This window comes from Hordeum vulgare, chromosome 2H (assembly GCF_904849725.1).
Source record: "Hordeum vulgare subsp. vulgare chromosome 2H, MorexV3_pseudomolecules_assembly, whole genome shotgun sequence".
Taxonomy (NCBI): Eukaryota; Viridiplantae; Streptophyta; class Magnoliopsida; order Poales; family Poaceae; genus Hordeum; species Hordeum vulgare.
In genome coordinates this window covers 45,120,021-45,133,036 of record NC_058519.1, presented here as the reverse complement: position 1 = coordinate 45,133,036, position 13,016 = coordinate 45,120,021, and the positions used below count along the sequence as shown (strand labels likewise).

The 13,016-nt window shown below is 42.7% G+C and overlaps 2 long non-coding RNA genes across 4 annotated transcripts; one reads left to right on the top strand and one right to left on the bottom strand.

The window, feature by feature from the left end:
• Positions 1–8,225: 8,225 nt before the first annotated feature.
• LOC123429475 lies at positions 8,226–9,906 on the top strand. 3 transcript variants are annotated; one of them, XR_006622687.1, is made up of 3 exons: positions 8,226–8,427; positions 8,510–8,947; positions 9,023–9,906. It is a non-coding gene; the product is annotated as an uncharacterized LOC123429475 (long non-coding RNA). The 3 variants fall into 3 exon arrangements; XR_006622688.1 differs by having other exon boundaries at positions 8,226–8,947; positions 9,023–9,590; positions 9,672–9,906; XR_006622686.1 differs by having other exon boundaries at positions 8,226–8,947.
• On the bottom strand, positions 9,321–10,977 carry LOC123429474. The gene is made up of 2 exons (XR_006622685.1): positions 10,326–10,977; positions 9,321–10,095 (listed from the first exon to the last, which is right to left on the bottom strand). It is a non-coding gene; the product is annotated as an uncharacterized LOC123429474 (long non-coding RNA).
• Between the last annotated feature and the right edge of the window lie 2,039 nt (positions 10,978–13,016).

The following is a 13,016-nucleotide window of genomic DNA, read 5'->3' as shown; positions in this document are numbered from 1 at the left end:
AACATATGACTTTCCGTATTTAAATATTTACCTTCAGACCATTTTGGAGATTTGTGTGACGTCCGGAATATCATCTAGGACTCTGAACAACATCGTTCACCAACATACATAACCCAATAATACTATATCGTCACCGAACATTAAGCGTGCGGAACCTATGAATCATGTGCACATGACCGACACACCTCTCGGGTCAATAACCAATAGTGGGACCTGGATGCCTTATTGGTCCTCACATATTCCATGAAGATCTTTATCTAACGAAGCATGATGCCAAGGATTCAATCAATCTCGTATGCAGTTCCCTTTGTCCAGCGGTATGTTACTTACCCGATATTCGATCGTTGGTATCTCCATTCCTTGTTCAATCTCGTGACAGAAAGATTCTTTACTGGTTCTGTAATACAAGATCCCATGACTAACTCCTTAGTGACATTTCTTGCAAGCTTCTTGTGATGTTGTATTACCGAGAGTGCCCAGAGATACCTCTCCGTCATACGAAGTGACAAAACCCAGTCTCGATCCATGCCAACGCAACAGACACCCTTGGAGATACGTGTAGAACATCTTTATGATCATCCAACTACGAAGTGATGTTTGATACACACAAGGCATTTCTCTGATGTCAGAGAGTTGCATGATCTCATGGTCTTAGGAATAGATATGTGACATGAAGAAAGCAGTAGCAATAAATTAAGTGATACGATCAAATGATATGCTTACTGTTGGGTCTTGTCCATCACATCATTCTCCTAATGATGTGATATCGTTAGCAAATGACACTCATGTATATGATTAGGAAACGTTAACCATCTTTGATCAACGAGCTAGTCTAGTAGAGGCTCACGAGGACACGGTGTTCTTTATGTATCCACACATGTATTTAAGTTTCTAGTCAATACAATTCTATCATGGATAATAAATGTTTATCATGAATAGGGAAATATCATAATAACTAATTTATTGCTTCTAGGGCATATTTCCAATAGTACAGTAACTATGTAAAAGGGCCCACTTGTTCTTAATATGGGAAGAATATTTATCATGTATAGTAACTATGATGGAGGCTAGATTGGTAGAGGTAATTACATAAGCTATAGAACCCCTTCGATGTCTCATTGATATTTGCTAAGGAGTATCCGATTTGCTTGAAAAGTGATCGTTGGGTTGCGTCGTGAGTAAATTAGGATTATTACGTGGCGTAGGGCTACAGAGCCAACAAACTAAAGAGTTCAATCTACTTTGGCAAAAATTGTGGTGCCTCTTCTCGGAGAGGACTTAAAAAGTCCTACAAATAAGTAGAGACGCTCCGATAGGTATGTTGGTATTTCCACTGCCTAAACCAGAATTATGGAAACAAAATTTTGAAAACATCTCTGAAAGTTCTAGGTCCAAGGTGTAAGATTGGTCTGAGATTTATGAGGTGCAGCAAAAGAAGTCATCCTCGAGTCCATGGTCTTAGCGCTACCTACCTATTTTGTGAGTTGTTTTAAACTCACAAAAGGATTCTACAAGAAGGTTACTGAAATTATGTATAAGTAATGGTGTGCTAGATCTTTATAGAATAGGGGGATAAACTAGTCCTGGTTTCAGAGGTTTTCAAGTGCTTAACGACCCGAGGCTCACGAAGCACGCATGTAGATAGTTGGAAAACCCCAATAGCCTTTGTGATAGAGTCCTAAATGAACATTATTATGCTAATGAAGATATATTAACATTTTTGTGTCAGCGAGAGCATCACCCATGTCATGCGAGTATGAGAGTTCGTGATGTGTTGAAAGGGGGCTTAATCTGCCGCATCGAAAATGGTTGAAGAATGAGGGTTTGTCATGATGAACAAATTTATGAAACTTCATTCATGCAGCCAATGTGGAAGCTTATTGAAACCACGATCCAATTGCTACAAAACTTTTTAGCGCCGGATTTGGGGCGGTGGGATGGTTCTCTTGTATGAAATATTTTCTTCAAACCTGAGTTTGATGCATATTGGATATGCCAAGGAAAAGGAGGAGTGGTGAGGATATTTGGGCATACGCATGTACATGAGATATATTACTCCGAAAGGTTTTCTGTCTAGTGTGTCTACCATGCGTTGGTTGAGAGAAGTTAGTGGAAGGACTTACGATTGGAAAATCAACTCGGAAGGCACAGACATGAGAGGCTCTATGAAATATTAGGGTAATGCCAAAATAAGTATTTTTTGTTGGCGAGCTGTGAAGAACATGCTACCAATTTTTAGTGAGTTGGAGCGAAGACACATTATGTAAGTGGCAATTTGTCCTTTGTGTGGTCATGAGGATGAGTTTTTTACCACTACTTGCTGGTATGCTACCTTGCGTGTGTTTTTTCACGCGAACGAGGTCTACCTCAACTTGAAGGCATAGAGGTTTCATGTAGTAATTTGGGCGGCATAGTTGTTTGATGCAAACATTATAGAAAAGATAAAGAGAGAATTCCTTATTTGGACCTTTCTTAAATTCTTCTTCCCTATTTGGCCCTAAATATTATTTTTTTCCCTATTTGACATCTAAACTTCATTTCCTTCCTAATATGGCCCTGTAGTGCAATCTGAACACTAACGGTGTTAAATGTGGTTGTAAAATGACTCTTTTGCCCTTGATGAATTGTGGGAACAAAAGTTACTCTCTAGTGTGTGTGACATATTTAAGCCAATAAAAACGTACCAGTAGCTCAATAACCGTTGAAAGCATCCAAAATGGAACTACTGGTACGTTTTTATTGGCTTAAATATGTCACACACACTAGAGAGTAACTTTTGTTCCCACAATTCATCAAGGGCAAAAGAGTCATTTTACAACCACATTTAACACCGTTAGTGTTCAGATTGCACTACAGGGCCATATTAGGAAGGAAATGAAGTTTAGATGTCAAATAGGGAAAAAAATAATATTTAGGGCCAAATAGGGAAGACGAATTTAAGAAAGGGCCAAATAAGGAATTCTCTCAAAGATAAATGTGGTAGTGTGTATACCATGGTCATGTGGGTAACCTGTAGTCAGGGTAATCACACTCGTGGAGAGGTCTAGTACCAACCTTGGAAATCCATGGTTCTTCCTGAGGGAGGATAAATCGGATGAACAACAAACCGTGGCAAGTTGGGTGCCATGGAATGGGGGGTGGATCGAATTGAGTATAGATGGAGCTCTAGAAGATGCCAATCATCGAGGAGGAATAGGGAGGAGTGTCATAGAGCACGATCATAATTGTGTTTTCTCGAAAATAAGGTGTGCTCTTTATGATAATATCATTAATAAGTACGTTCCAATGTTGATCCTTTTACTATCAAGTTGATGGTGTGCCGAGATGCTCTTCATGCCACGACTGAGCATGGGATGCAACAATTCCTGATAGAGACGACTTGTCAAGTTGTTCTGGTAAGGAGATTAGGTGTTTAGCTCACAATTTTGTAGGGCTTAGACTTGTGTTTATAGGTGTAGCACTAATATTGTGCCCCATCGTGTGCAAGAGAGGCTCTTAATCTAAATTCTTTTGTCAACCTTATATGTAATCATTGGCTTTCTGGTTGTCGTAATGCGGTCACATATGCATCTGCTTGACGAATAAAAAGCTTAAGGGGGTAGCCCCAAAATTTAACAGCAAACTAGGAGAAGTTGAAACACAAATTTCATGTGGGCAGTTATGATATCTCTATCCTTTTTGTTTCCGTGCTACCACACCACCCAATTCATAAACCGCCTTGAACAAATATTCTATGCTAGTTTATAGGTTAGTTATGACATTATTTTTTGAGACACGCCATGTTTTTTATGTGCAAATACGTTCAAGTTTTAAAAATATTTGAATGTAGAAAATAGCTAGAGATTTACATGTTGGAATTATATCTCACAAATGAGCCTTTTATACCCTTGGGGAGAATATCAAATGGAAACCAACATTCCAAGAAAACTTCATGAATACCACATTTGAAAGTATTGAAAAAATCTGAAAAAGTATATATGGGATGTTAATAGGGTGATGCTTTATTGCCACACAAAATTTGAATTTAAAAAACATTTTGAAATGTGAACTATGAAAAAAATCTGAATAGTGGTGTTACTGTTCACTACTATTCAATGCTCGAACTTGAAATTTTGCATGGCAATGGAACATCAACCTCTTAACATCCCGTATGTTTTCGAGATATTTTTGGAACTTGAAAACATCTTTTTTTGCCTGATTTTCAGTTGTTTCAACGGAATATTGGTTTTCGTATGACATTCTCCCATACTCTTGATCAAGATAATGCATCAGGTTTCAAAACCCAGCTAGCGTATTTAAAGTACGGGCGGATCTAGTGGGGGTGCCATGCTAAAAAATTATAAAATATATTTTACTATGTACTTAATACTAGATAACTAACGGGTTAATGTTTTTGAAGACTATTTCTCTAGATTATAACAAAGTTTACACACAACTTATATCATATCTATAGTAATTTTTCACAAATTTTAAGCGCATGCACCCCTAAGACTGTTATTATAGGTATGCCAAGGACTGAAAGGTGAAATTGGTACCCTTTTCGGATATCCTTTGATCTTTTTAGTACAATGAAATGAACTAAATTTACAAGTGAACTAAGAGGCGTGAGAGGTACTCCATTTATTTCATTTTAATGTATATAAGATTTGTCTTAAGTCACTTTGTAAAGTTTGACCAAATTTATTTTAAAAATTCAATGTCTATAATATTGAAGATATATTATATGAAAATTGACATTTTATTATGTAACCACTGATTTCATTTAATATTGTGAATATTGATATTCTTTCTGTCATCTTGGTCAAATTATATGAAGTTTGACTTAAGACAAAATTTATATCATAGTAAAAAAAACTAAGTTTGTGTTCGCTTCAGCTTTTTTCACTAATTTCTGCTTTGAAAACCCAAAACCTAACCAAAAAGGTAAATGTTCAAAGCAGTTTTAGAGAATCTGTAGTTTCTTCCTGATGTAAATTTCAAAGCTGTGTTATCCCAACTTTTCAGCTTTCAACTTATCCACATCAGGTTTTCCACAACATTTTTTTTAGAATCTGCAAAGCAACCAAACACAACCTAAATATTGCGATCTGATGCCAGATTTTTAGCATTTCCTAATGAACACCCTCGAATACGTTGAATTCCGCACACGAATCCTCTCTCACGCACTTTTGAGCAAACTAGGAGTTGTCGAATTAAACGACACGCTTAGTATGGCATTCTGATCGGGCACATCCAGGATGCCAATTTCTGTTTGTTTTACCATTTTATGTTGATGTAGCATGCCAAATCCTTTCTAGCAGCATGGTAATTTTTGCACCAGTAGGAAATTTTCTTTTCTAGGCTGGCAGTTCTCTATAATGCATCGTGGCAATTCCCTGAAAAATGCATGTCAATGACTCTACTGCAGCACGACAAATCTCTCGTGATCTCCTCTCCTAGCATGGCAAAAAAAAACATAAGAAAAATGGTTTGAAATAGCATGGCAAATACTCATTGCGTCTCATAATATAAAAACGTTTTTGAGTATATCACTTATAGCATGACACTTCTTAATTTTTCGCCGGAAGCGTTTTTTGAAGGTACACTCTCAAATTGTGGCGTTCGTTCAAGAAAAGCTTCCCCTGGGGATCAATAATTCGCTGTTTAGCCTCCAAATATTTCTCCCGAGGGAACATTAGAGCATCTACAGCTGGACTTTACAAATTCGACACCTCAAACACCTCAGCCCGTCCACAATCAACTCTGTCATACTTGATCTTCTAGATCCATACAAAAGCATGCAGAATATATAGCCTACGTATTATGTACTTCTTCCGTCCCAAAATAAGTGACTCAACTTTGTACTAACTTTAGTACAAAGTTGAGTCACTTATTTTGGCCTGGGAGTATTATACTACTCTTCGTTATCTTCGAAGATGGCGTGAGACGCCTGTGCCAGAGCCTATGCCGTCTCTGCTGCAGCCCGCGTCACCTCCATCTTTTGTCGACGAAGATGCCTGGCCTCCGCAGCCGACTTTGAACGGATGAAGTTTACGATGGTCTGCTGCTCCGGCCACAGATCCACGTCCTGGCCGATGCATCCTCCCCCTCCCCATATCCAGTGGAGGCGCCGCCTACTCATGTTGGTCCTCCACCACACCTAGCGGCGACGCCTCCTCCGTCGGCTCCTAACCCTCCTCCTCTTCCTCCCCCAGCGCCTCATCCTCTTTCTCCACCACCTCATCACCATCCTCGAAATCTTCCTCCGGATCCAAAGGTAGCCCCGCGGCTCTCCGGATCCAGACCTGCTCAAGGAGCCATAGACGGTGCTAGATCGTGTAGTGATGGCGGCGTGGCGCATGGCTGACGGACTCGATGGCGGCGAAGGGATCGAGGAGGTGGACTGGCTCACGTGGCGATGGAGGAAGGAAGACGGTGAAGGTGCTAGGACCGAGGGACGGCGGCCGGCTTAAATAGCCGGCTATGGCCACGGACGACGAGCCGGAGCGGCGGCATGCAGCGTCCACACCGCGGCGACGGTCGAGACATCCGTTGGACCGTCGGGTTTTCGGGCAAGTTCATGTGGGGCCACGCCGTCTGGCCGACATGACGGGCATGCCCGAGCGTGTCCGGACCTTTTCATATTCGTCCGATATTTAAGCTGAATATGAAGGATGTCGGTAAGTCTGGACGTTTGAGGCCTGTTTGAGTAAACCGGCTGGATAGATTTTTTTATGACCGAAACAGTGATCAGGCAGTCTGTCCAGACGTTTGAAGAAAATATGAGGGGTCTAGCTGTAGATGCTTTGAGGGCAAATTTGGAGAGAGTACGTGAGAATCACAAATTTGTATGCGTAAGCACATTCGAGCCCGGCTTAGCCTAAAAATCGGCGCTATCCAGCCAGCTAGCTCTCTTTACCGGCTTTTCAAAACAAAACAAAAACACTCTCTTTACCCTTCAGTCCTTCACATATCCGAGGAGGACAACGCAGCAGCATCACCGCCGGGGGGTCGCTGTTAAGCTGCCGTTGCATCAGCAATAATGCTCCGTTTGAGCATCACTCTGTACAATGGCACTTATACCACGGCGGCGCGCGACGGTGACCAAGGAACCGCGTGCATACCGCGAGGGCAGGGGGGCGGCGCTGTCGCACGAGGGCCTTCACGTGGACGCGCACCTCCGGTCGCCGGAGGATGCCGACGGGTACCCTTTCCAGTTCGAGCACGGGCGGGCCACGAGGGGGTCCCCTCCTCCTCCTCCGTCCCCGTGCCGAGATGCGCGACGTATGCCAAACCTGACCACCCGCCGCGACCGCGACGGCCGAGATTCTGAGGCAGACACTAGTGGCCGGCCGGAGAGTCACCGGTGGATGGGTGCATGAGCCAATGTTTACCCGGCCGAAAGCTCACCGTGTGAACTGTGAAGAAATACCACGTCGCGGCAAGGAGATGCGGATGCGCACCGCGCCACGCCGCGCATGAACAGTACGCTGCGCCCACGTGAGGGCGTCCGACGCGGCACGTACACCTGGACTACTCTGTGTATGGTTTGCTCACCCAGCCCATTTCTCTTATAAAAGACGCTAGACTCCTAGACAGGAGGAAGTCATTCACGTCGCCCTCTATAGCTCTATCAATAGTGTTTGCCACCGGCTTGCCATCGTACGTAAATTTTATGCCCCGCCGGGGGCATTTTTGTCATTTCATGCCTAGGCGTATAAAAGCCGGCTCCCAATCCACAGCACCCCACCCCCTGCCTCCTCCTTCCATCCCTCGTCCGCCGCCACGCTCCCTTCCCTCCCCTCCCATCACACCCTTCCTCTTCTCGTCTCATCTGCCTCTCCGACCCGGGGACACCGGCTCGAATCCGCTCGCCGACGCGCTGCAGGACCCGCACGGCCTCGCCGCCCGCCGCCGTCGTCGGGGCTGCCGCGCGTACCGCCAGCTCGCCTCCTGCCCACCTATCCCTCGTCCTCCTCCCCATCAATCCCTCGTCCTCCTCACCAGCCCTAGCCGTTCCTCCCTGCCACCTCTTCTTCCCCATTCATCCTCTCCATCCGCTGCCGCCGCCACCCCGCCACCCCTATCTCCCCTCCTCATGCATCCTCTCCCCTCGTCACATCTGGTCAGATGAGAATGCAGCGACGGCGACGGCGACATCTCCTGACGACGGCAATGGGGCGAGCGAGGTTGGAAGGCGACGACCCGAGGCGGCGATGCAGGTCCTACTGCGAGCGGACCGGGGGGGGGGGGGGCTGCTCTATATGATTGCCCTAGGGACTGGAGGTATTAAACCATGCGTGTCATCCTTTGGGGCTGATCGGTTTGATGACAGTGATCCGACAGAGAGAGTAAAGCAGAGTTCCTTCTTCAATTGGTTCTATTTCTGCATAAATATCGGTGCATTCATATCCGGCACTGTTATTGTTTGGATACAAGATAACTCGGGTTGGGGAATAGGATTTTCCATTCCTACTGTATTTATGGCATTGCCTATTGCAAGCTTCTTTTCAGCTTCAGATATGTATAGATTTCAGAAACCTGGTGGGAGTCCACTTACAAGAGTGTGCCAGGTCGTTGTCGCAGCATTCCGTAAGTGGCATGTTGAACTGCCACATGACACTGCTCTTTTGTATGTAGTTGATGGTCAAAATTCAGCAATAGAGGGAAGCGGAAAGCTAGAGCACACAAGTGAACTTGAGTAATTATCTTCCTTATACTGCATCATTGCCTTAATTTTATGTTAATGTATTAATACAACAACAGAAGGTACTTGCGATGTTAATGAACACACTGAATTGGACACAACCTTCAGTAAGGCTTATTTTTGGACGCATGGCTTCATTCCTTCATTCCTTCATTTACCATACGCAAATCTTGGTCTTCAATTTGTTTGGTTTCCTATGATTGACCGGAGATTGTGATGCTATGTAAGCCTACATCGTAGAGTGAATCAGATATGTGCTAAGTAAGTGTGGTAAGCAGGCCCTGCACTTCTATTTACTATTAAACGTCAGCTAAATTTCTGATAATGGAATTTCAGGGATAATGCAACCAATCCAACTGTTAACTTTGGTGTGCTTTTTGGATGGACTAATATGAAGACGATGGCTAGCTCGCATTGCCATTGTATAGTCTAGAAGCAAGGGCAAGGATTATAGGGAAAACAAAGGTACAATGCTCACAATATATTTTACCTTTTTGGCTAAGTTTTGGTGCTTGCGCAAGAAAATAACACCATCATTATACCTACTGCTCATTTTTTATTCAGGCAATTAGCCATCAGTAGGAAATGCCAACTAATTGTACTTTCTTTGTTACAGAGGTGAAATTACTACTACTTTTTGAAAGCTTTTTTTGTTGCATGTTCCGCTTTCTTAATCTTCTGTTTGTTTAAATGTACATACATGTGCTTACACAATGAATCTCATCATGCTATCATTTCCTGAATAAGCTAAGGATATATGTTTTCAAAGCCTCTGTTACGAGTGAAATGCAGAAATGGAAGCAAGGAGTCACGGCTTACTTCTATTCGGATTCCATCTCTACTAGGACAATCCTGATATCCTTCTCACCATTTATATTTGATTCCTTGGAGATTCATAAAGAAGGTCTATGCAAAATATCCGAATTTCAAACAGACCCACACTTGAGGTTTTTTGTTGCATTTTCTGTATCTTATTCTTCTGGAGGGTGGATATAGAACACAGGTTGAATTTCACCGTACAAAAGAGCGTTTACATGCTTCAGCACGCCGGATTAAGCTGTCAAGCCCTGTATGTGAGGATGGGGAAACATCAAAGAACCATGTAGCCGATCTGGCCATTGAATGCATGGAAACCAGCGAGTAGAAGGTGCTTGTTGACTATAACTATTATCAGATAGAGCAACAGAAAAATGCATGTGCAAGGGTAGCTGTTAGAAAAATCAGAAGAAATAAAACAACACAACAAGACTAGCAAACAGATAACTAGAATGCATGGAAACCAGCAAGTAGAAGGTGCTTGTTGACTATAACTATTATCAGATAGAGCAACAGAAAAATGCATGTGCAAGGGTAGCTGTTAGAAAAATCAGAAGAAATAAAACAACACAACAAGACCAGCAAGCAGATAACTAGAGAGGCATCGACTATATGGAAGAAGTGTGTGTTGCGTCAAACAAAATCCATGGTCTTGCTGCTGTTGCCTTGGACCCTGCTGCCTCAATATTTGTCTGTGCTCTAAAGCAAGCTATTCTGGAGATTCACGGTGTAGTGGTTGCGCTTCAGAGCACTACAACCACTACATGCCCCACGCTGCAGGAACGGGGCAATCTTCATGAGCATCCTTTTCGGGCTTTTGAACCAACTTTACATCCGGATCAACATCAAAAGACAACGATGTAAATCATATTTTGAGACAAGATATGTTGATGATCGTCTTAGTGACACAATGACACAGTCAAAGTATGATCTCCAGCTGACAAACAAGTGTTATTAGAGCCTTGACGGTGATATCAAAGAAATCTCTTCTTTAGGCAATGACAACCCGCTTTTCAATACCGATGGCGCATGCAATGATGACTCTGCCTGATGATCATTGCTTTATAACTCCAACAATCTATATGCTGCATCTCTTACTATATACTTTGCTCATTGTAAATAATCTATTGTAGACTTCTTAAACTACTATGTATCAACAATGGGTTGTCTTATAACGTTATATGTCAGCACATGTTTCCATTTGCTTATGCTCATGAGAGACTTCAACACTGTGTCAGTATTGAGTTCTCTTAGAACAATATGTATAAACGCCAAATTCCTATTTGCTTGTGTTGTGATCCTGCTATGCCTTGCTTTATGAAACCTATGTATGCTAAATAATGTCATTATTTTCCTCTTCATTTATCATGATACCGCTATCACATACACATGGTTTCAAGAATCGGTTGGCCAATGCTTTTTGCGCGATCGGCGCAACGGGTCATCTAGTATATCAAATGTCCACCGCTATTTTCTAATCCACCGCTATTTTCTAATCCTGGGTCTAGAACACCTAAATAGAGTATTTGTAATAATGTTAAGTGTATACTTGGACGCAAAATAATTCAAACAGAAGTGTTACAAACGAAGCATGAAGCTATGCAATAAAAAATTGTTTAGATTTGAATTTAATTTATTCTGCTATATTTTTAGGTTCTCCCTTCAAATTGTCCACAAATGTTGAACGAGATTGTTCCGGGGTTGCTTATGAGCTGCTCGATGGGTCATTGGCTTATGCTCCGAAAGTTGGATAGAATCACCCATTTGCTCAAATTTCAGACCGTGGCTTACTCTGTCACCCTCATCCTTTATAATTATGTTGTGCATAATCACACAAGTTTTTATAAACTTCCACAACACCTCTGCATCATAAAAAAATTAGGTCTTCGAACAACTTCGGAACAGGCTCGGAGCACTCCAAGTGCTCTATCGACATCCTTTCTAGATTCTTCTCTTTGGACAAAATGAACTATTCCCCCCCCCCCCCCCCCCTGGCTGAGAGATGGTCTTGATGAAGGTCACCCATGAAGGATATATATTATCACAAAGATAATAGCTCATGTTATACTCATGACCACTGATGATGTAGTTGCACAGAGTAGCTTTTCCCACACACAACCATGAGAACAATGGTCTCCCATAGATTGTAATTCGGAGACCTTTGGATTTGACACTTTTTTTTGACAGACAATGGTTTGGATGATGTAGTTGCAACACATTGATGTCATCGTGAGACCTGGGGCTTCCTAAAGAATGAGTGTCAAATTCAAAGGTGTTGCAAGGGAACTGCTTTAAGAATGGTGGTGGGCTTCTTGAAATGACTCTCATATTGCCCTGTAGAGCATATGGGCAATTATTTCATTTTTTTGTGCCCGCAATCGAGGTCTCCGAGCATACCTAGCCACCCTCTTGCTTCTAAAAGTGACAAGTCGTGTGGTGTCTTCGGCAGTTGGTTCTCGTATGTAATCCGCTCCAAATACCATGACCACTGCAGTAGCAGAATTGATCATGGCTTTGAAACATATGGTTTCAGACATCTGGAGCTACTCATCCCATGAATCTACGGCCCTACCAAAGGCAACCATTGTAAAAGCAGACATTACCTACTCGTAACAAGAGACCAATATTCCAATGGCATCCTTCTTCAAGATCACGTAGTCATCATATGCCTAGACAACATTGTGGAGGAGATCGAACATAGTTCAGCACATTCCAAATTGATGACGGAAAATGACTCGAATTGTGCATCAGGGATAAAGCACTAATCCATCAACATCAGATGCCCATGTGCCCTCTTTCGATTAAGCATTTGATGCCCCCTAATTGATTCCTTGGAATGATAATGTGCTCCTCCACATGTTGGGAATCTTTGAGAACCGCATGCATCATCGTTGTTTCATCCTCATGTCCGTCCTCAACTAACGAGGACGAATCCCTGAACTGGGCGTAGAAGTACTTGGAGGTCGAGCTCATCTTGTTTGCTTGAAAGTAAACAACAAAAACTCAATAAATTCGTCTATAACATTTAGTTGAAAAGTTGTTAGGTGCAGTGTCCGCCCTAGACCAGAATGTGGACCGGCAGAGGTCCGACCAGGACTGGACAATGGAGCGGGTAGTACAGCGGCGGCGGCGGTGTCGGCATGCACATATGCATAGGAAGGGATGAGGGACGGAGAGGAAGGATCGAAGTGAGAATAGCATGGCTCTGGGTGGGGGTCTTATTGTTGGAAATGTGCCCTAGAGGCAATAATAAATTAGTTATTATTATATTTCTTTGTTCATGATAATCGTTTATTATCCATGCTATAATTGTATTGACTGGAAACACAATACTTGTGTGGATACATAGACAAAACACTGTCCCTAGTAAGCCTCTAGTTGACTAGCTCGTTGATCAAAGATGGCCAAGGTTTCCTGGCCATAGGCAAGTGTTGTTACTTGATAACGGGATCACATCATTAGGAGAATCATGTGATGGACTAGACCCAAACTAATAGACGTAGCATGTTGATCG